Genomic DNA, 22308 nt, shown 5'->3' with positions numbered 1-22308 from the left:
AGACTAGGGACTTTTAGCCATAGGCTGAGACCAGAGAGGGGCAGAAAAACATGAACAGGATGGGAGACAAAAGACCACCAAGTAGAATGTCTGGAATGTTGTACAGCTACACTGCAACTTCTGGGTCCACTACTAGAGGATGAATCCTCACACTTCCTCCTGCTGTCAAATCTAGGGAGATTTGAGTGCTGAAACCCAAACCCAAGCTTCCTCAATAGAACAGGAAGGCTGAATGACATTGTAGGGCAGGGATGGGGAACTTGTGGTCCTCCAGATGTTGTTAAGATGTCAATGCCAATTGATCCCAGCCAGTAAGGCTAATGGTCTGAGATTATAGGAAGCCAAAATTTGGAGGGCCATAGGTTGTTGACCTCTGTTCTAGGGAACTCTATGGTCAGGAGACCTGGTTAATTCAATCCCTTAAAGGAGACACCCTCTGTGAATATAAAATTGTCCAATGATGTTGGGGTGGGGCTCACCAACATATGACGAAAGGAGACAAAGTGGAGAGCCAAATACATACCCTCTAACATTTCACAGATGGAAATACAGACATGATTGCCATACTCATAGTGCTACATAAAGGTTACCACTACAATGTCCCTACATTACACACTGGTGCTCTATGCTGCTTGCTGAAACTGTCCATTATGACTTGTCTTAAAAGCCTTAAAAGCCAATAATGTGATTATTCTTGAAGTTAACAGTATACTATTGTGGTTCGAGGACCCGCCCCCGCGAGAAATGAAGACACAGTGACATATGGATTTGAGTTAATGGGTAAAATAAGGCCACAACTTTATTGGTTAGAGCAAGTGAGAGGTATTGGCTTAGGCATTGGACACCCTAGCAAGCATGACCCCACCCCAAGGGAGGAGCCTGTTGATGCAAATACAACTGAAAGCTCCCCCTGGTGTCACCGGGGGGGGTCGTGCCATGGCCCTAGCCTCCTGCTGCCGCGCAGATTTAAATGTCCGTAAAGCCTGCCCCCAGGCCGGCCCTATTGGCCAGCCAGAGGCTTGGCACGGCAGCAGGGATTGGCTGCAGCAGGGGGCCGATACACGCCCCCTTACCTGCCGCGAGGAGCGTGTCCCCGTGGAGGAGGTAAGATCCTGTCCTCCAATGTATTGTCAACAATTCGAAGCACACCCCAGCAGCTTCAATGGGTAAAATCAACCCTAAGGAGGGAAGTGGAACCTGAGTAGCAACTCACATTAACATTTTAACATATTTACTCATCATTTTATTATATATATTCTTTGAGTGTTTTCAGAAGTAAAGTGTTATTAAATAAACCAATAGGTTTATTTGAACCAGGCAGAGGGGAATGGAAGGATAGGAAAATAAGAACCAGAAGGGGGCAGCACAGGCAAGAAAATCAAATACAAGGAAGCTAAAAAAGCCACAGATGTGTTTGTTGCACAGGCAAAGGGCCAAGTACTTTCTTAACAAAGAGCCAAATATAGCAGGTCAGGCGGTGCAAGATGAGACAGTTCTTGCCGGGAGTGTCTGAGGAAATGGTGGTTGCTACTTCAGGAACACGCAATCAGGACTTAACATCATCCTCATCTAACCCTTTGCTGTTCAACAAGACCATTTCAGGAGGTGACCTCTGATCTTGGTTTCAGCAATCTACAGGATAGAAATGTTCTCCATCCCAAGAGCTATGGGGAAAGTATGTATAATATGTCCATATCATAATAGAAAGGGGTTTTGGGTTTTGCTCTCAAACTTTTTATTTGGGAAAGGTTTTTTCCCCGTATAAACTTTCTGTATTATTACAGAACAAGCCTTACTACCCTAATACTTAATCAGAGCACATCAGTAGCCTCACACTAATAAAATCAAACCCATCTAGATGTTAGATGTACTTATTCCTTTAAAATAGAACTGCTACAGTTCTGAGCATGATTACTCGCAAGTCAGTTCCACTGAAACTAGTGGGACTTGCTGCCATGTAAATGTAGATTGAATAGAGCTGCAATCCTAATTACTAGGAAGTAGGGATCAATAGGACCTTACAGCTATTAAGTTCTTTTCTGGGTGTCTAACAATCCTTGTGTGGTTTTCTGTGCAAAAATGGGAGGATGCCTTTTAAAATATGTTATTTCTTCTAAAGTAGCTTTAGTGGCAACTGAAGAATTATCAAGACACTCTGTTGTTGGTTCACTACCCTTTTACATTACAGTGGTGCCTCGCTTAACGAATGCCCTGCTTAACAAAAATTCCGCTTAACGAAAGGATTTTTCGAGCGGAGGTTGCCTCGCTAGACGAATGCATTTTACGAAAAATTCGTCTAGCGAATCTCGGTTTCCCATAGGAATGCATTGAAATTCAAAAAATTCAATGCATTCCTATGGGATTCGCTAGACGAATTTTTCGCTATAAGAAAAGACCCATGGAACGAATTAATTTCGTCTAGCGAGGCACCACTGTACATTCATAGCATTATAAAGTTATTCAAACTTCCTAGTATTATAAAGTTCAAATCATGGTGACAGCCATTCAGCAAAGAAACGGAATGTTTTTGTACAGTGTGAAGACTACAAATAAGTGGTTAGATTCTACAGCCAGATGTCGTACCTAGGCTTACAGAGACGCTATAGTGATGTGTTATAAATGTAAAAAATGTTAAGGGCAAGAGAGATTGGAAAAGACTAATAAGACTGTGGAAAGGCTTTATTGTATTAAAATAAATAAACTAAGTTTACAAAAAAAATGCATTTGAATCTTTAGTTTAAAAAAATGCACATTGAGTATGGGTTGTTTTTACACAAGCATGGATTCTACAATAAAGCCTGAAAATATGTTACATGAGGCCACATGTAAGGGAACAATGGGCAAATCTCCATCCTGGCAATTACTGGAAGAGAGGCAATCTGGCAACTCCACACACATCATTCTAAGATCTTGTGAGTTAAGGAAAAGCTGGAAACTGGGAAAGCCAAAACCCCTCAGATGTAATTGACCTCACTTAAGTTTTTCTTTGCCCAGACTGGCATACTTTTAGTATGGGTAAGGGAGATTAGCAGATTTAGATGTTATGGGCAAGACACCATTTCAGAGCCTAGCTTAAGATAAAAGGCTGCTTTGAACTTCAGAGAGGAAGGGATTACGTATACAAGTAGAAAGTTACAAAAACTCAACACTTTCTAAGCTGAACCCTTGCGATAGACAATGGGTCCAAATACTTCATTTTAGGAACAAAATAAAAAAATTCCTTCCAGCAGCACCTTAGAGACCAACTAAGTTTGTCATAGGTATGAGCTTTCGCGTGCATGCACACTTCTTCAGATACCTATAATTCTTCAGATACTTCTTCATTTTAGGAGTGTGCTAGCATAGGGCACCCCATTGCCCAGTTCTTGGAAAAGCTGCTCCAATTAAGGCAGGGGTTGCTGTGGCCCTGCAGTTGTTGGGACTGTAACTCCCATCACTCCTGGCCAACGATTATGCTGTCTCGGCTGCAATCCAGCTGGTTCTGGACTGCCACAGGTCCTCCATCTCTAGTTTAAAATCTAACCTGCCAAGGGGTTTCAGGATGGCTTGTTTAGGCTGACTAATGATAAAAATAAAAGTTCTTATATACTGCCCTGTGTCTTAAAGCAAACCAGGGCAGTGCACAACGTAATAAAAATTACATGCATGCATTTATGTTTCGTACAATCGGCTGCGTACACACCAACTATCGAAAGCGCACGACTTCCCACAAGGAATCCTGGGAACAGCAGTTCACACTAGATTCTCTACCTCCCAGCACTCTTGAACTACAGTTCCCAGGATTCCCTTGAGGGAAGTCGCGTGCTCTAATCGCACGGCGTGCAGGCAGCAGCTGCGGCGGGCGACACCTAGGGGCGGAGACGAATGACGCCGCCACATCTGCAGGCGAACGACCGCTGCTTCCCCGCCGCCCTTTGCTAACCTTTGGAGAAGGTCGGGTCCGCAAAAAAAGCGGCGCATGCGCTGCAATTGACCAGCCTCTTCAGCGGGGAGCGAAGGCATACGAGGCCAAGCGGGCCGCTGCTTGACAGTCACGCAGCCCAAACCTCATGCTCCTCTCTTTCCCCCGCCCCCGGCTACCAACGGTCACTTTGAAAGACAGAAACAAGGCGCCATGGGGGGGGGGGAGAGAAGGACTCGCCTCAGAGAAGCCCATAGCAAAGATTCGGCCAACCAAATCCCCGCTTCCCCCGCTCGTCACTTCCGGCATAGAACTTCCGCTTCCGGGTGTGAAGCCTAGCCGAGGTTTGCCGAAGCTGGTCTCGGTTCCTTCCTTCCCTCCCTTCCTTTTTTTTCTTCCTTTCTTCCTTGAGAGTCCGGTCCGTCGCCGCTGCCATGTCGCCCAGTGCTGAGGTCGGCCGCGCAAACGACTCGTCACGGTGAGAGGGGAAAGAGCTCTTACTCCGCCTCTTTTCCTCCGCACTCCCCCCACCTCACCCGCTCCTTTTTCCTCTCGCGCGATCGGCTCGCGGTCGGTGGGTGTGGCCCGGGCAGCTGTTGGCGTGGCTCCTCCCCCCTCGCTCGCCGGTTACCTTGTCAGTCCGGGCAGGGAGGGAGGGAAGGAGAGCGGTGGGAGGGAGAGCTGCTCGCTCCCAGGAACGGCGTGGCGGACTTGTGGAACTCACTGCCACATCATGCGTGTGATGGCTTTAAAACATGGGCAGAGAAGCTGTGGCTCTGCATATGGTGTCGCGCTACAGCTCCTCAGCAGCCGTGACCGTTGGCCGGTCTGGCGGGAATTGGAGGCTGATGACGTCTGGAGGGCCGCAGGTTTCGCATTCCTGCATCTAAAAGCATACTTCGATTGTCACAAGGTTGATAGGGGTTTTTGGAGAGTCACAAAGGTGAAGAAGGTGTGTGATCCTCTGAAAGGAGGGGGAGGACACAGCAACGGCATTGCTTTGCATTGTAATTTTTGGTGGCTTAAATAGAGCCACCATGTTCAGAGGCAGTGTATCTGAATACCATGTGACAGTGGCGATGCACCCAGGTGGAGAAAGGGCTGTTATTTTCAGGTCCTGCTTGTGCAACCCCCCTTGGCCATATCTGGTTGGCCAGTCTGGATTCTGGGCTAGATAGGAATTTTGGACTGATCTTGAAGTACCTCTTATATAGGGGTAGTTGGGTCCCTGAGGGGTAGTTGGGTCCCTTGTTTAAAAGAAGATACAAGTCTAATAATATAGGACTCATAACAAATAAAATGTCAGCTCAGCTGTCATGCCGATGTTGGGCCTTTTCTCTGGTGGTCTGTAGTTTTATTTGTTCACTGGTGATTTGAAAGGGGAGGAGGGTGGCATGGCTGCCAAGTTTTCCCTTTTCTCGCGAGGAAGCCTATTCAGCATAAGGGAAAATCCCTTAAAATAAGGGATAACTTGGCAGCTATGGGGTGGTTGGAAGTAGTACCCGGTAAGTGAAGCTGAAAAACGTGAATGGAATCAAAACAGGAATGGTCCATGATTCTGTTTTGCCATTTGTTTGTTCTGTGTTTGTTCTGTTTTGCCATTTATGTACCCCAAGTTAATTTCAACTCCCAGGTGTGTGTTCTTTGATTGCCCTTGTGTGGACTCTGGGAATCTCAAATTGTTGAAAAGATTCCTGAACCCGGGCACAAATGGGCAGTGGTACGACAGTTGTGGCAAAATACTGTACAGTACTGGTATTTCACCAATTGTTTAGTCGTTTAGTCATGTCCGACTCTTCGTGACCCCATGGACCACAGCACGCCAGGCACTCCTGTCTTCCACTGCCTCCCACAGCTTGGTCAGACTCATGTTGGTAGCTTCAAGAACACTGTCCAACCATCTCGTCCTCTGTCATCCCCTTCTCCTTGTGCCCTCAATCGTATTTCACCACATGTTATTTTAAATCAACTATATTGGATCCAGAACTGCAATGGGACTAATACCAGGAATAACATTTCAAAAATAACTGGCATATCAAAACATTATTAAGACATCCCTAGGAAGGGATACAAAACAGATGATACATGTTGCTGAACCAACTTCCTATTGCTATTTGAAGAAAAAGGTACATAGGTCAGACCTGAACCAGAAAAATGGAAAAAATAACTAATTTTAAACTCTAATGGCTACAAATAAAGATTGGGGGTACAAGCATACATAGTTTATTGCTCTTCACATATATTGCTCCTTGTGAGACTGTGTGTGGGTGCAATTGCAGGCAGCCCAGCCATTTCCAGGGGAAGGAAGCCCCTTGCTGCCCCTCTTTTGGCCATGGGAGAGGAACTGGCTAGGGTTTCCCTCCTCCAACTCCTGCACCCAGAGGGTGCCTGGTTTAATAGACTGCAGTATAGTGTAATGATAATGATAATTACAGTATTATTATTATTTGTATCCCGCCCTCCCTAGCCAAAGCCGGGCTCAGAGCGGCTAACAACAAGTAAAAAAAGCACAGTGTACATAAAATCACAGTCAATTAATTAAAATCAACTCAGAATCAAATTAATAGCAACCATTGGGTTAGAGTTCTATGAGGATTACAGAAGGAGAGAAGGGGTCAGACTGCCTTGGCCAAAGGCCTGGCAGAACAGCTCTGTCTTGCAGGCCCTGTGGAAAGATGTCAAGTCCCGCAGGGCCCTAGTATCTTGTGACAGAGCGTTCCACCAGATTGGGGCTTTGGTCGAAAAAGCCCTGGCTCTGGTCGAGGCCAGCCTAACCTCCCTGTGGCCTGGGATCTCCAATATGTTTTTATTTGAAGACCGTAAGGTCCTTTGTGGTACATACCAGCAGAGGTGGTCCCATGGGTAAAACATAACTTTTATATGCATGTTGTTGTTTAGTCGTGTCCGACTCTTCATGACCCCAGAGCACGCCAGGCACCTCTGTCTTCCACTGCTTCCCGCAGTTTGGTCAGACTCATGTTGGCAGCTTCGAGAATACTGTCCAACCATCTCGTCCTCTGTCGTCCCCTTCTCCTTGTGCCCTCAATCTTTCCCAACATCACGGTCTTTTCCAGGGAGTCTTCTCTTCTCCTGAGGTGGCCAAAGTATTGGAGGCTGAGCTTCAGGATCTGTCCTTCCAGTGAGCACTCAATGTTGATTTCCTTAAGAATGGATAGGTTTGATCTTCTTGCGAGGGCGAACTAAAAAAGTAGTGACTCACTTTACTGCAAAAATTTGCTTTACTGTAGTGGTCTAGAACTGAACCAACAGTATATTCTCTGAGGTATACTTGTAGTTTTTGTGGGAAAGGACAGCTCAGTTATGGGACTGAAAACAAATTCCTGTCCTGAGCATGTAACCAGAGGCACCCTGTTTCTTAATTCTAGGAATATTTCTCCCCTCGGCTATATTTTTACACCTGGTTTCAGTTGGTGGATCTTGAGGTTCTAATAAAAACAACAGCAAAAAGAAAATAGATCCTGCAGCAGCAGAAAGAAAGACCCAAAAGCTAACTATGAAGACTCAGGTAAAATAACTGAGTAATGGACGTGGTGGCCATTTGTGTACATGATCTTGCATGCTATATAGACAAACCTGGATTCCTTTGAAATCTGGGTTAGCTAGGAGATTGTAGTGGAGCATTCACACAAATGGTCACAATGTTAAACACAACCACCCCATTATAGAATTGTGGAGTTGGAAGGGACCCCAAGGCTAATCTAGTCCAACCCCCTGCAATGCAGGAATCTCAGCTAAAGCATCCATGACAGATGGTTGTCTAACCTCTGCTTCAAAGCCTCCAAGGAAGGAGAGTCCACCACCTCCCGAGGGAGTCTATTCCACTGTCAAAACAGTTCTTGCTATCAGAAAGTTATTCCTGATGTTTAGTCAGAATTGTTCCCTTCCTCAAGCAACTTGGCAGAGTGGCAGGGCCTTGTTTCTGAAGCCAGTCCAAACTTCAGAGAATATTTGAAGAGCAATTGCTAAGAGGGTTCTTTGCTCTTTGCCCCAGTTCCAGGTTTGGGAGTAGGACAAGAGCTTGCCAGGGGTGGGGGAGCATGGGACCAAATGAGGCTCTAGGATTCTCTCCAGGCCACAGTAAAATAGGCTTTAACTCACTGTTAAACAGAGAGAGACACTGATAGACAGTCATGAGGTTATGAGTGTACACTTGCCTTGTACAGTACTCAGATCTTAGTTTATATCAGTTTTTTAAAAGAGACAATATGATTTTTAAAGAAAACTTAAAAGGAAAATTAGATTTCAGTAAAATTCTGATTTTTCTCAAAATTATTTTTATTTGCATTGTTTTGAGCCTGTTACTATGGTAACCTGGTTGCTAAAGCATAAGCACTAAACCTGGTTGCTTACTGCCAAATGGCATGGCTGCTTCTTGCTTTGAACAGTGTTCTAGTCAGAGGAATAGGCTAATGCAAAGCACTAAACATGTTTTGGAAAACAAAAATAAAAGATCTTGCTAGAGATCTATACAGGCAGGATGTGCCAGAATCTTGCGGCCTTCAGTGCTCAACATGTGAAACTGTTATGTTTTAATTGTCTACTTACGCATCTATGAAAACAAATAAAAATTACTTACAAAAAACACACACCACCCAACAACATATTGAAGCCTTGCACACGTTTGGAACATTTGGCTCTTGCTGGCAATTGAAGCAAGATAACTAAATTAAGACTGATGGCAGCCTTAGTTAAATAAATACAACTCTCGTTTAGTGCTTTGATTTTGTCAGCCAACTGCTAGCAACACAGAAAGCTTAAGGCTGCAATCCACAGTGCACTTGCTGAACAAGACTTTCTTCTGAGTGAACATGCTTAGATTGCATCACTAATAGCTCAATCCTGTGCATGTCTACATGGAAGTAAGTCCTCCCTTGTCAGATTGCGGCCAATGTGTTTCTTTAAAGCTGATTATTTTTCTTTTAATTATCCTGTACTGTAGTTGCAGGTGTTCATAAGAGATTTTAACAGATTATTCATAAATACTAGTTGATCAGATCAGTTCATCTGTCAATGGGTAAAAACAACATTTCTGAAGCCAGGGATATTCTTCCTGTGTTTTTAGATTATGCACATATATACCATAGTAAGCAGGATCATTTATCTTTCATTGGAAACAAGAATGCTTCATTTAAGATGCTGCAGTTTTTAAGCACTTGTACTAAGAAATTGTGTATATCTGCTGCCTGATAAATGGGAGTTCCTTTATACTCAATGTAAAAGTTTTAAATTTTGTTTATCTGGCTAAGTAATAGACTAAATGTTGTAGATGTAATTTTGACACAAGGAATAGGGCAAAGTCTTGGTCTCATTTTTTTGGTGTGTGTGTACAAACCTTGACATCTGTTTTTTGGTGGGATTTTTAAAATTGTGAATCAGTTTGGCAGCCTGGAATGTTCCCCAGGAACCTGTACTGAGTTTCTGAACTTGGAGCTGACATATTGATTTCTTGACTAAGAACCATTGATGGCCTGCTATTCCAAGAATTCTTTCAGTCCTCTTTTAAAGCCCTCTATAACAGGCATGTCCAACAAGAAGTAGAGTGTGATCTACGATCCAATATAAAAACTGGCAGTGATCTACCACCCAGGGATGGGTGCAGGGTGGGTGGGTGCACGCCGCTGGCTGCTTCTCCCAAAGGGGCAGGGATGGGAGCAGGGTGGGTGGGCAGTTGCTGGCTGCTTTCCCCAAAGGGGGCAGGGGTGGGTGCAGGGTGGGCAGGTGGGCGCTGGCTGCTTCCATCGAGGGGGCAGAAATGGGTGCAGAGTGGGCGGGCGATGCCGATCCGGCCTTCTCACCCTGCCTCCCTCCACCCCTGCGCAGGCGATGCTCTCCCCCACTCCCAGCACACACTTCTCCCTCCCTCCCTCCCGCTATTGAGGAGTGTACTGTGCTCCGGCTGCCTTGGGCCGGCGATTGACCCAGATCAACCCCGTGATCGACTGATCGATCAGGATTGATGGGTGGGACCTAGAGGCTCTATAAGAACATAATAAATCACAAAACGCTGCTTTTTAATTGGAGGTTTTGGGGTGCCCAATAATTTGCATGGCATCTGAATTCCCAGTTGTCTGTGCCCTCTGCTGCTAGATTATGCATGAAAAACAATGCATTCTGCTTCAGAATTTGGATTTCTGACTCCATCAGATCATTATTATTTATTTAATTTGTATACCGCCCTATAACGGTAAATCTCAGTGTGGTTTACAACATAAAATTGCACCATAAAAAAACCACAAAACACATAATAAAAACAAAAACAGAGGCAACCCCATAATCTCCCCTTCCACAACACATTTTATAAGGGCATTAGCTGTCAATCAGCCAAAGGCCTAGTTAAATAGGAATGTTTTTGCCTGATGCCTGAAAGTGTATAATGAAGCTACCAGTCGAACCTCTCTGGGAAGAGCATTCTGCAAGTGCAGAACATTCCTTCCACTGCAGAAAAGGCCCATTTGTGTGTTGCCACCCTTTGAACCTCTCGTGGAGGAGGCACACAAAGAAGGGTCTCAGAAGATGATCTATGGTTGATTGCATTAGAAATATATATATTCCAAAGGCATGTCTGAAAGCAAAGTTTTTAAAATATGCCTAAAAGAAAGCAGGGATGACTCCTGCTGAACTTCTGTTGGCAAGGAGTTCCACAAGGCAGGGCCTGCCTCACTAAAGGGTTGGCTGGCTCCTGAGAAAGACTGCCCAAACCTCAGTGGCTTGGGAGATTTCCAAAAGTGCCCAATCAGAAGTTGTCAGTGATCAAGGTTGTAGCAGCATGAGGAATCAATCAGTCTTTAAGATACTACATTTATTTCTCACTTTTCCCCTAAGGAGCTCAAAGTGGTGTATGTGGTTCCCCAAATCCAATTTCATTCTCACAAAAACACTGTTTACATTATGTTCAGCCGAGAGACAGTAACTGGCCCACAGCAAGATATAGAGAGCTTCATGGCTAAATGGGGATTTACTCTTAACCACTCTTAACCACTACAGTATTCTGGCTCTCAAATCCAGGGCTACCTTGGGAATGTGGAACTAGTTGTGTGATTTTTTGGCTCTTTCCCAGTGATAGGAAATGTAAGACATGTTGAATAATAGCTAGATTAGTGATAGTAATTTTAACAATTTATTGCTTAATAAATTTTTTAAAATGTTGTGGTTCCTTCATTCTGGCTTCACAATATTTTTGAAAACGGCAACATAGGCAGTCAGCTCTGTAATGCAAGCTCATCTTAAATAAATTATAGCACTTTGAAGTTGTGCTTACAGCTAGAATGCCTGAATTATTTTAATTTTTTTAAAAAAGATTTCATATTGAGTATTGTTACAAAATAAAATATAGTACACTGTGCTTTAAAGGGTATTAGATTTGTTCCAAACATGAAGGTTTTTTTCGGAAAAGCAACAGGCAGTGCTGTTGAAAATTTGTTTGTGACGCCTCCAGGAAAATTAGGTCATATGATGTAATTATAAGACCAGGGGGGAAAAATCTCGAGCTGCATTGTTAAGCATGCTAACAGGATTTATTTCTGAGTCAACATGGTTAAGATCAGGCTACAAGTTGTTTAATAGATATTATTCTTTGTTACTTTAGTAATTGATTGTATTTATTATCTAAGGTGGTTGCATAAGAGTGAGAAAGCGACATCAGAAATCCCTGCTTTTCCCCACCAGCCAATTTTTCGGTGATCTGTTCTCATTTAATCCGTTTTTTCTGCAGACTGAACCAAATGCTGTATTCTGTCTGTGTTTGAATTAATGAAAAGCCATTGTTTCAAGACACTGAATGGAAGCAAATAACCTCTCTATATATGTGCTTTGCTTTTGAATTTATAAAACATGAAAACGTATACCACATAATATTGGAGTCAGCCTGCATGCTGTCTTTTGCAGTGTAGAGAAGCATTTCAGAGTTTTGTCTCATTTTGTAGTTCTATTCCCACCTTCTCAACCTGTGTTGGAGTTCTGTTTAGGTTTTCTTTTTTAAAACAGTCTTAACTTAACAAAGTGATATATATTCTCTTCTCATTGTTTTGTTGTTTCCTGCATTTTGTTACCTGGAACATCTTTTTCTTTTCATTGTCTCTCCTTTAACATTTTTTTGCACACTCCCATTACTGTACTGTTGCACTTCTGGGGGTGTTTGGCACAGTTAAAATAAACCCAAGTACCATACCCCCCCCATCTCAGAGATGTGAAGGAACAAGGAGTATGGCCTCTTCTTAAATTGCTTCAGAGTTGCAGAATGAGTACTAATTATTTTTTCTACGGTTTTGATTAGCTTTATTTTATACTTGTATTTTTAATTTGTTTGTTAACTATTGCATGAACGTATTTATTGATAGACAATCTAGGAGTATTAGAAATAAATAAATAAATACTAAATGGGAAAACAAAACATCATAATAGTGCAGGTCTCCTGGGGCAGCTGTGCTTCAAAATACATGAATTTTCATTGGGTGTATTTTAAATAGTTTTATATTATCACCATCTCCCAATTTATACAGTGCTTCTCATACTGTTTTTTAAAGTGCTTTTCATTCATTTATTATTTGAATGACTCTTCTCCCACTTTTCTACGCCAAAGTGTACTTGAGGCCGCTCACAATAAAAAGACACCTGCAAATCAATTTTAAAAACCCAATTAAAAAGCAATAAAATGATGCAGGTCTATAAAAATCAATACAAATTGATATAATGCAAAATGTTAAAATACAAATCACGAATAAAACAGTTAAAATCCGGCTGCTTAAACATCAAAGAAGGCTAATAAAGAGAATGCTTACTTGAATTTTGTTATTTCTCATCTATCCAGCCAAAGGGTTCAGGGAAGATAATGATGCTATTAAAAAAAAAGTCACTTCCTTAAACGCCAGTGGCATTCATATAGCGCCCCACTCCTAATCAATCTCATTTTCCATTGCAGAATCCAGCTGCCTCTCCATCATGGTGTTTCCAAGATTGGCAGTGTTCAGTAATACATGTCAGAAAGACAAGGGATGAGTGATTGGTGTGGGGTTTCAATGGAAGCAGGATAAGCCACATACTAAATATACGGTACTACAGCTGTGGTGGCTGGAACCTTAAATGGCTCTTTGGGGAGGAGAAAACGGAAGTTGATGCAGAATTCCTGAGTGCCTAATTCAAGGACATGATGGAGTGCTATCCAGGACAGCTGACCCAGAAGTGAGTCTGCAAAGACCACCTAGCATGTGACAGTTGTGTTAAGACAAGCTGCCTGGGAAGGGAAAGGAAGATTCCTTGAACATGGTCTGTAAATTTGGCTGGACTCTGACAGTAAGAGGAGGGCACTAGGAATCAAATATATGTTTTAGTACTGACATATGCTTACTTTTTGGAATGAAAGTAAATATACCTGTTGCAGCGATCTAGTATCCCAAGGAGTGGAGACAGGCACAAGTCCCTATCACATTGTCCTAAACCAAAATAGACATACTGCCGTTCTGTTTTAGCTTTATTTGAGAATGGTGCTATACTTTTCACCCCGGTGTGTCAGTTTTCTACACATTTGCGAAAGAGGCTAGTTTTCTGAATGGAAGGATTTTTATTTTAAATGGGGCAACCATCTTAAGTGGCGTAGACCAGGGACAACTCTACCATGTGGTTTTTCGAAGGTTGGCTCCAGTTCATTCCATGGGTGCAAGAGACCACCTTGGTTGCGAGTCCTGGGGAACATGCTTCCTGGCTTGCATGCCTTTTCTACCTGGCCTAGGAAGGCAGGGCAGGGGTTCTGTTGCTGTTACTGTTGCCTTAATTGTTTTAAACTGCTTTTTAACTTGTGTGTGTTTTTAAATTGGGGGTTTTGTTGATTTTTTTAAATTAAGGGACCTAAGATGTGCCTGGGAAGAGAGGAGCTGGGGAGAGCAGGGATGACCCCAATTGATGTGGTTTTGTGCAAGGGGAGGTATTGTATGCAGGAGGGGCACACGGCATGCAGACAGTTAGCAACTGTGCTGTGTGCCAGCCTTCTTACAACCTGAGGAGTGGTGGTTGTCCTTTCAGCCAGCCCTCAGATGTGCTTGGATGGTTGTTTCCAGAGGGTGATGCTTGAGGAATGCTCTTTGGCCTTGTGGAGCCTTCAATGTGGGGTTCGATTTTATCCCCCATGCTGTTTAACATCTACATGAAACTACTGAATGGGGTTATCCAGAGTTTTGGAGTATGTTGTCAGCAGTTTTCTGATGACACACAGTTCTACTTCTCCTTTACATCTGCAGGTGTGGCTGTGGATGTGGTGGACCATTGTTTTGCCCTGGTAATGGACTGGATGAGAGCCAACAAACTGAAGCTCCGTCCAGACACTGTTAATGGTTGGATGGGAGGTGGCCTGCTCTCGATGGTGTTACACTCCCTCTGAAGGAGTGGATATGTAGTTTGGGGGTACTTCTGGATCCTTTGCTGAGTGCCTTACACCCTTATTTGGACAGGGATAGCCTAACTTCTGCCATCTATGCTCTGGTATACATAGGGAATAACTGCCTGAAGGTGGTTCAAAAGCTTCAGCTAGTGCAGAATTTGGTGGCCAGGTTGCTAACCATGGCAAGATGATTTGAGCCTATTACACTGATCCTGGCCCAACTGCACTGGCTGCTAATTAATTTTGTGTTCTCATTTTTTATTTTTTGTTGTGAACCACCCTTTATTAATAATAAATAAATGCAAACATAAATACATACAGTAAGTAAATACATAAATATTCACCAAAATATTCAGGGTTATATGTAAAAGAGGTTTTGTAAACAAATTTTATGTAAATCACTTCTGATTATTAAGGTTCTGATGATTAAGTGGTATATAAATCCTGTGCAATAAATAATAAAGGGGTGATTAGAAGGGTGGTGGTTTTCTTTTATTTGCTTTCTTTGCAAACCATTTTTTTGCTGCTGCAGATGGATGAAATTGCTGGAATCCCCTTTCCCTCCTTGTTCCTTGCAAATGGAACAGAGAATTTCTTACTGGTGATTGTTTTTGTTCAGCCCTAGTTTTTACCTCACTTCTGCATCTTTTTCCACTTTTTATTTATGTTATGTGTTTGTCATTTCCAGTCTTACAAGTAGACTCTTTTCTTTAAAAGGCATCAGTTTTGTTTCTTAGTCAGTGAGGGGGTGTTTTTTAACATCTTAAACTTTACTATAGTACACCATAGAAGCTGGATTGTTTTTGAAATCTCTTTCTCATACCAACCAGTTGCTTGAGCAGACTGCAGCCATGAAGGCATACCCTCTGACATTTCACAAACAAAACTGGGGATGCTCTTATATATTCATAATGCCGCAATTCTGACACAAAGGATTATTGTACTCTGCTTAAATATTACTCATTGTGGATGGCTCCTTCTTGATTGCTGTATCCATTTACCTTGCAATAACTGCATGCTAAGAGCATTAAAAAAGAAGTTTTCCCCAAACCTACTGACACCTCCCTCTTGTGCATTGGTGGCACCACTTTGGCAATATAAGGATCCATGCTTGGAGAATTTGCTGTTAGTATACTTAGGAACACAGGAAATTTCCTTATATTGAGTTTTACCATTGGTCTATTTAGATTATAGTATTACCTACTGCATGGACTGGCAGTGGCTTTCCAACATTTTAAATAGGGAAAGATCTCTCTCAGCCCTACATGCAATGCCAAGGATTTAACATGGCATGCAAAACAGATGGTCTAGAACTGAGTTGTGGCTCTTCCCCTCTACTTTCCACTGGTTAACCTCTGCCTCTCTAGATGCTGTTGTGTTCCAACTTCTGTCAGCCCCAAGCAGCATAGCCAATGGTCAGGGATGATGGGAGCTGAAGGGCAGCAATATCTGAATAGCCATAGACTCCTGCTTTACAGGATATAAGAGGCTGTTTGGAAAAAGAAGTCTAAACACTCAGCAGTTTGCACATACATCTGTGCACCTGAAATTGTACTAAATTGTGTACAATTGTACTAAATTGTGGTCACACTAAACATTACTTGTTGCATTTCTGTTGGTCAGAAACTAGGGGAAGGGAAACCACAACAACTCCCATTATAAGAAGACTGGGGAAGACGTATATGGCACAGAACGTTAATGTATAAAACAATGTACTGTATACTGTAAAAGGAGATTTTGGAAGGGATGTCTAAGGCAAAAACCCAACATTCTTTGTAGTATGTATTTGTAGTATATATTTATTAGATATCGGAACCATAAAACACTATCAGAGTCTTGGAAGTAAACTAAAAAATCAGCGTGGAAACAAAACCAGTGTGATTTATATTAAAAAGCATAGATAAATGTTATATATTTTATTATCTAGTTTGATAATGTTTTTGTCTTTTTCATTTCTTTAAAAGGAACATTATCCCATCTTAGATTACAGTGCTAAGCACGCTCGCTCGTATGACAGTTAGTTCTATTACAGATGGAGGGATCTGCTCAATGTCATTTCTAAAAGAAATTGTTGAAGCCTAAGGGAAGAAGGGACAGATACTGGTACCCAAAGTAGTCATTGTCCTTGATATATTGAGAAGACATGTGTGTCTTTGATTATTTTCAAAAGCAAAAGGCAAACCTCATTGCATTTTTTTAAAAAAGAACTTTGTACCATAAAGGCTTTTAATAATATTGATAGATTGTTCATTCTTCAAATTAATTTAAAATACCTGCTTCTGTTTTCCATAATAAAGGGACTATGGATTATGACAAATAGTTATATCATCTTCACTTAACTGATTTTAGCACAGATTGACACAGAATGTGAGGTTGGTCTCATCTTTGAATTTTTATTAATGACAATAATAAGAAGCGCAAGTGTTGAGTCATGGTATCTTTATATAGAAGCACAAAAATTGCATCTTTTGTTTGATAGCCACCTTTTGATTCAATGAGTCTCAAGACAGAGTTAAATGAAATGAAGCGAAATGCAGTCTATAATGCGTTTGTAATTTGTCGCGTTCTGCTTGTTGTGTCCTTTCTGTAAAGCTTCTGGGGAAGCTTTTGCAACCAGAGGTTGGTTAATGAAGCTTGCTTTTTTGCTCTGCACAGTTTCACATGCATCTGCTTGTAGATGCTGTGAGGGTTTAGCATTTAAGTAATTTGAAGATCTAAGAAAACAATTGGCATGGGCATTAAACGTTGCTAAGCAATAGGAAATGACACTTTGTAGCAAGGGAAATGTATACAACATTGTTGTTGGGTTTGGGAAACGGTGGCACAGGCTTCATTAAAGCTGCCATTTAAAGAGAGAAAGTTGTTGAAAAGTAGCAAATCTGAAGAACGAGGCCTTTGGGTTCTTTGATTTTTCAGGGTTTCTGTGAGATGGAACCAACCACGCCAAGAAGCTGTGGTATCAAAATTACTATTTGGATCAAAGGGAGATTATGGTTCTTATTCGTGGTTCTTGGTTTAAAACTCTTTTCTGTTGACAGATAAATCTAGTGGGTGAGGGCTGTGGCGGCTGTACAAGAAAAAGAAAAAAAAACCCAAATACTGCATCAGGGAAATGGGATTTCTGTCTGCTGCATGGAATATGCAAATGAAGTAAATGTGTGTAGTTTGTATGCTTTTATGTGTTTATAGTCCTGGTGATGTTTAAGAAGCTATGCAAGGGACTGAACTCCACCACCCCCACCACCCAGCTACCGGAAATCCTGTTAATCAACAACCCCCCCCCCCCCAATACTTTGTATTGCATAGATCAGCAGAGAAGGTGGGAATTGTAGTCCAAAATATTGGAGAGAGCCAGGTTGGAGACACTTTCAGGCCCATTATTTCAGCTATAAAGTTTCATTTGATGCACTCTAATCTACGAAAGCGTATGACATAATAAATGTGTTAGATGCCGCAATGCTTTTTGCTGTTTTTGCTGTGTCAGATAAGGTCGCTACCCCTCTGGAAGTTGCAGTCATCAGGTCTAGAAATGTGGCGTTTTCTGCAAATGGAAAGCTGAGATTCTTGGGCTATGATGAATTCTGTAGCCAGAACCAAATCCCCTGCTATAATATTAGAATACGCACACCTGTGGAGAACTGGTATTAATGATTTCAACACAGTTAGTTTGGATTTATAAGGTATAGATAATCTGTAGCAAAAACTCTTCTGCAGAAGTGCCTACTTGGACATAAAGCTGTTGTTTCTTTATTCTCCCTGGGATTATTTTTAGTGTTTTGATCTCCCTTGAAGCATTTAATGTTTCAGTATTGCCCTTACAACATCTCCTTACTAATTTCTTTAATTTTATAAGCTAGCCTCTTTTTTTCATTGTTCCAGGAGTGCATTATGTTAGCCTTTTTCAAAAATTAAAAATAAAACGTACGTTCAGACACATTTAGCCTTGTTATAGGCAGGAGTGCGGTTAAAACATGCAGTGAGGATTTGAGTGCAAATGATGCTGGTATTTAATATTTCTCAGATTACAGACATTTACCTTTAGTTTGTATGAAATGATTTGTGTTTTAAGGATGCAACTGTAGAGTTGGGTAGAGTAAAAATATTGAAAGCAATATTTCTAATCACTTAGTTTTGCATCATCAAGATTTGTTTTCAGAGCACCAACATGATTCTGTTTTTGTTTCATCTAAGAATGAAGTGGGTGTTAAATTAAAATCTGGTAATGTCTAAACATGGGTTTTTGGATTTGGGCATATTTATTCTTTGCTGTTAGATTTGAACACAATGTATCTTTAAAAAGGAAAGACATACTATCTGTTATATTTTATAAAGATTTGGAGGAATGGATTTGGAATAAGATTATGCACACCATGATTAGTCCAAATTTCAAAGAAAATGTGTTTACCAAGCTATCATATTGTGACATTAAAATATTTTTATCAAATGGCTAATTTTGGGAGATGTAACCCCACCACTGTTGACTTATGTTTTGTTTTGGGGGCCTAAGATTAAAATATATGGAGAAACTAGTGAAATCTAAAATAAACAGAAGAACAGGTTTTGATTATGTTTACTGTCAAAATATATATCATTTGTTGGGTTAATTAAAAGGGGTTCCCTTGTTCCAAAGTAAGATATCAAATTTGTATCAAGCTTGTTAGTACCTTTAGTGTGAAATGTTTCCTATAACTTGGGGGAGGGGGACACCCACATTTATTCGCAGTATTTCTTACTGCTTTCTTTGAAAAAGGTTGTGGCATATGTGATGAAATAGACTGACTAAGGTAAATCCTGAGCGGGAAATAAAAAAGTTCATAAATCTGTATGGATCAATATTTATCGTGTACTGGAAAGAGGAGTTTATTAAGCCATGGTTTATTATCCTGTGAAGGATTTTCTAAATTTGGCCAATGAGATTGTAAGTGTATATGGACTGTGCCACTTCAGATTGCAAGGGTTCAAATAATTTAACAACTGCTTTCCATGTAGAAAACCAGGGTGGCAGGGAGAAGGTCCTAGCCTAGCCTTCTCCTTGGAATATGTGATTTTAAAAAAAGGAACATTTAATCATGTGAGCCCCCTTTTTAAAAAGGGGAGGAAATGATTGAAGTTTGCAGCCCAGACACAACTTTATACTGCTTGGAGGAAATGTGACTTGAAATCACACTGCAGTAATTTTGCATTGAATTATGTACTGTGGATTTCAGTATTTCTAAGAATAAATGTGCGCTTTGCTTTTCTGGACTGTGTTTTTAGTTTCCTATGCAAAAGGGTCTCTTTTGGGGAAATCATGAGGAATAAAGGCATTAAACTGCAAAACAGATTTTTCTTGCCTATAATTGATTTTTTTTGTTTGGAGCTATTAGTCCATTTGTGTTGCAGTTCTGAATTAAAATCTTCAGAAATATTTACTTTTTGGTGGTAATACATAACATTTAGAAATCTAAAGCTTATTTAACTTGTTCCTAATTAATAGTGCTGGAGAAGGTTAAAATGTGATGCTGGAACCTAAGAAAATATAGCCAACACTGTTGGAGGCTGGCACTGTCAGATTTTCTCCTGTCTCCTAAAATTTTCTTACCTAGGATCTTTATTTTTTGGAAAATTAACCTTTGTAATATTAGAAACAAAAGAAGATAAATGCAAAAAGGATTGCATTTCTATTATAATACAGTAAACAACACATATGAATAAATAACATTTTGGAACTTACGGTTTCAGTATATGACATACCTAATTTAAGTAAATTTGTGTGTGGTCGAGATTTTTTCTTCATAGATTGAATTAGTTTCCTCATCACATAAGTAAAGCTGCAATCAGATACACAATTCCTTAGCGGTAAGTAGGCTGATACAGGATTGCGCAGCTAAGTCTGCTTTAGGAAGTTTAGAAAGATTAAAGGCCAAAGTTGCAAAAATGTTTTCCGTATGATATATACACAAACGTTTTGTAAAATAAATGCATGAAATTCTCCATGGAAGAGTTAACCTTTAAAAGCCAACTGTTGATAACTATCTTACTAATGCTAATGCACACTTGACATTATTGTTGATAAACAATCTTATAAATCCTAGTGCAGGGGCATATTGGCGATAAACCATCTTACAAATCCTAGTGCAGCCGCAGAAAGACAGAGTGAGAGCAGAGAGCAAGTAACATTATGTTTAGCAGAATCATTTGCTTTTAAATTTTAACCTTTCCATGGAGAGTTTCAGCACCAAATGCAGTTTTTAGTTGCTGTTGGGTTTTATGTTATCTTCTGACCATTTATTTTAAGAAATTGTTGTTAGCCATCTGCTGGAGCCCTTCTCTCTGTGCCTTCCTGTCAAGGGTACAGCATATAGCCATTTGACTGAGGACCTTTTCTGTGGTGGCACCCCAAGTAATACCCTGTTTCTCATATTTTAAGGCATCCCCATAAAATAAGCCATAGCAGGATTTTTAAGCATTCAAGGAATATAAGCCATACCCCGAAAATAAGACATAGTGATAGGAGCAGCAGCAATGCCGGCCACGGCAGGAGGAGGAGGAAAAAAATAAGACATCCCTTGAAAATAAGCCATAGTGTGTTTTTTTGAGGAAAAAATAAATATAAGACGTGTCTTATAATATGAGAAACACGGTATTGGTCTCTGCTAGTAATGGGAATTGGTTGAATTTTCTCTCTCCTTCTGAGTTAAATAATCTAATTGTGGTTGGTATTGGTTTTATTTGTTTGTACAGTACTGACTTTGGAATTTACTGTTCTTTTAATCTTCTTGTCATGAATTTGTTGTATGACATCTAGAGAACTGGTGTTTGTGGGAAATTATGGATAAACTGTGGAGCTTGTCTGCATGATCATCATTTCTTTTCCAGGCAAAAATATTTTTATTCTTCAAGGAATTTTAAGCATTTTAGTTCTGCTTATGACAAAGTGATCTGCTGGCTTATCGTGATATTATTGTGACTCTTTATTGTCATTTTCTTTGTTTTTATATTATGTTGCATATTTTTCCGTTCTTGAAGAAGAGCAGTATAGTAATATTTTGCATAAATAGATAACTATATAAAACTATATTGAACTAGTCCAGCAATTTTGATTCATCTTTACATTGTTTCTGTTTATCATTTGTGGCTAGAGAGAATACTTTTTCCTGTCCGTTTTATACTGAAGTATATTCAACCTGTGCATTTTTTAAGACAAATCTTATTTTATGCTGCCTTTAAGGCCAAAATCCTATCAAGAGATCCTAGCATAGTTATAGAACTATGAAAACCATATAAGTTCAGGTAGGTAGTTGTGTTGGTCTGACGTAGTCGAAATAAATAGAAAAATTTAAAAATTTAAAAATGGTCCAGAATCAAATAGCCACTGCAGAGGCAAAAAGGATTTATCCTTAAATATTTTGTGGGACAGAAATATTTTAAACACACCCAAAGACTGCAAGAAAGGAGGCATGATGGATTTCCTCAGAGGTGTATAGTCATGCCGTCACCACTGAAAAGGCCCTGTTTTGAACGATTGTTTACAAAAATTGCAAGATGTGCTCTTTTGACTTTCAGCTGTTGGTGGCTTTCTAAACTGATAGTTGTCTTTTTCTGTTATTGTTTGTGTTATTTGTGTTGTTATTCTTGGAAAATAATTAGAGCAACTAAAAAGAAGTGGCAAATAAAATAAACAAGAAATTAAGAAACTGGATCCATCTCATTTCTCAGCGTGGTTCACCTGATGCCTCCAGGAAACCCGCTGGCAAGGCATGAAGACAATACCACCTTGCCCCAAACTGATTCTCAGTAGCATATTTGTTAAGAGCCATTGGTAGACTTTTGTCTAGCCCCCTCCTTTAAAGCCATCTATACTAGTGGCATTTACCTGTTTGTGCAGCTGCGACTATAACTTTTGTCCTGGTTTTGTGTTGATGATATGTGCCTGTGCATGTGTGTGTGTGATGGTTATGTAAGTGCTCTACATTAAAGCAGGTTAGATTGTATCATAGCATTCACTAACAACATGGCCTGGACTTTTATCATTTTA

General features: G+C 40.7%; 1 protein-coding gene across 12 annotated transcripts in view; it reads left to right on the top strand.

The window, feature by feature from the left end:
- The first annotated feature begins 1472 nt into the window (after nucleotides 1-1472).
- Nucleotides 1473-22308, top strand: part of EYA3 (EYA transcriptional coactivator and phosphatase 3) — a 56370-nt gene continuing 35534 nt past the window's right edge. For 2 of the 12 annotated variants that reach the window (XM_088671107.1, XM_088671105.1), the window contains exon 1: nucleotides 7288-7427. The gene's annotated coding sequence lies outside the window, so the exon portion shown is untranslated. Of the gene's footprint in view, nucleotides 1676-3792; nucleotides 4380-7287; nucleotides 7428-17369; nucleotides 17448-21501; nucleotides 21564-22308 lie in introns of those variants that run through there. The other 10 variants (XM_088671103.1, XM_088671104.1, XM_088671106.1 and 7 more) reach the window with 10 other exon arrangements.

Source organism: Zootoca vivipara, chromosome 6 (genome assembly GCF_965207765.1).
Source record: "Zootoca vivipara chromosome 6, rZooViv2.hap1.1, whole genome shotgun sequence".
In the NCBI taxonomy this organism is placed as follows: domain Eukaryota; kingdom Metazoa; phylum Chordata; class Lepidosauria; order Squamata; family Lacertidae; genus Zootoca; species Zootoca vivipara.
This window is presented reverse-complemented; position numbering and strand designations above follow the sequence as displayed.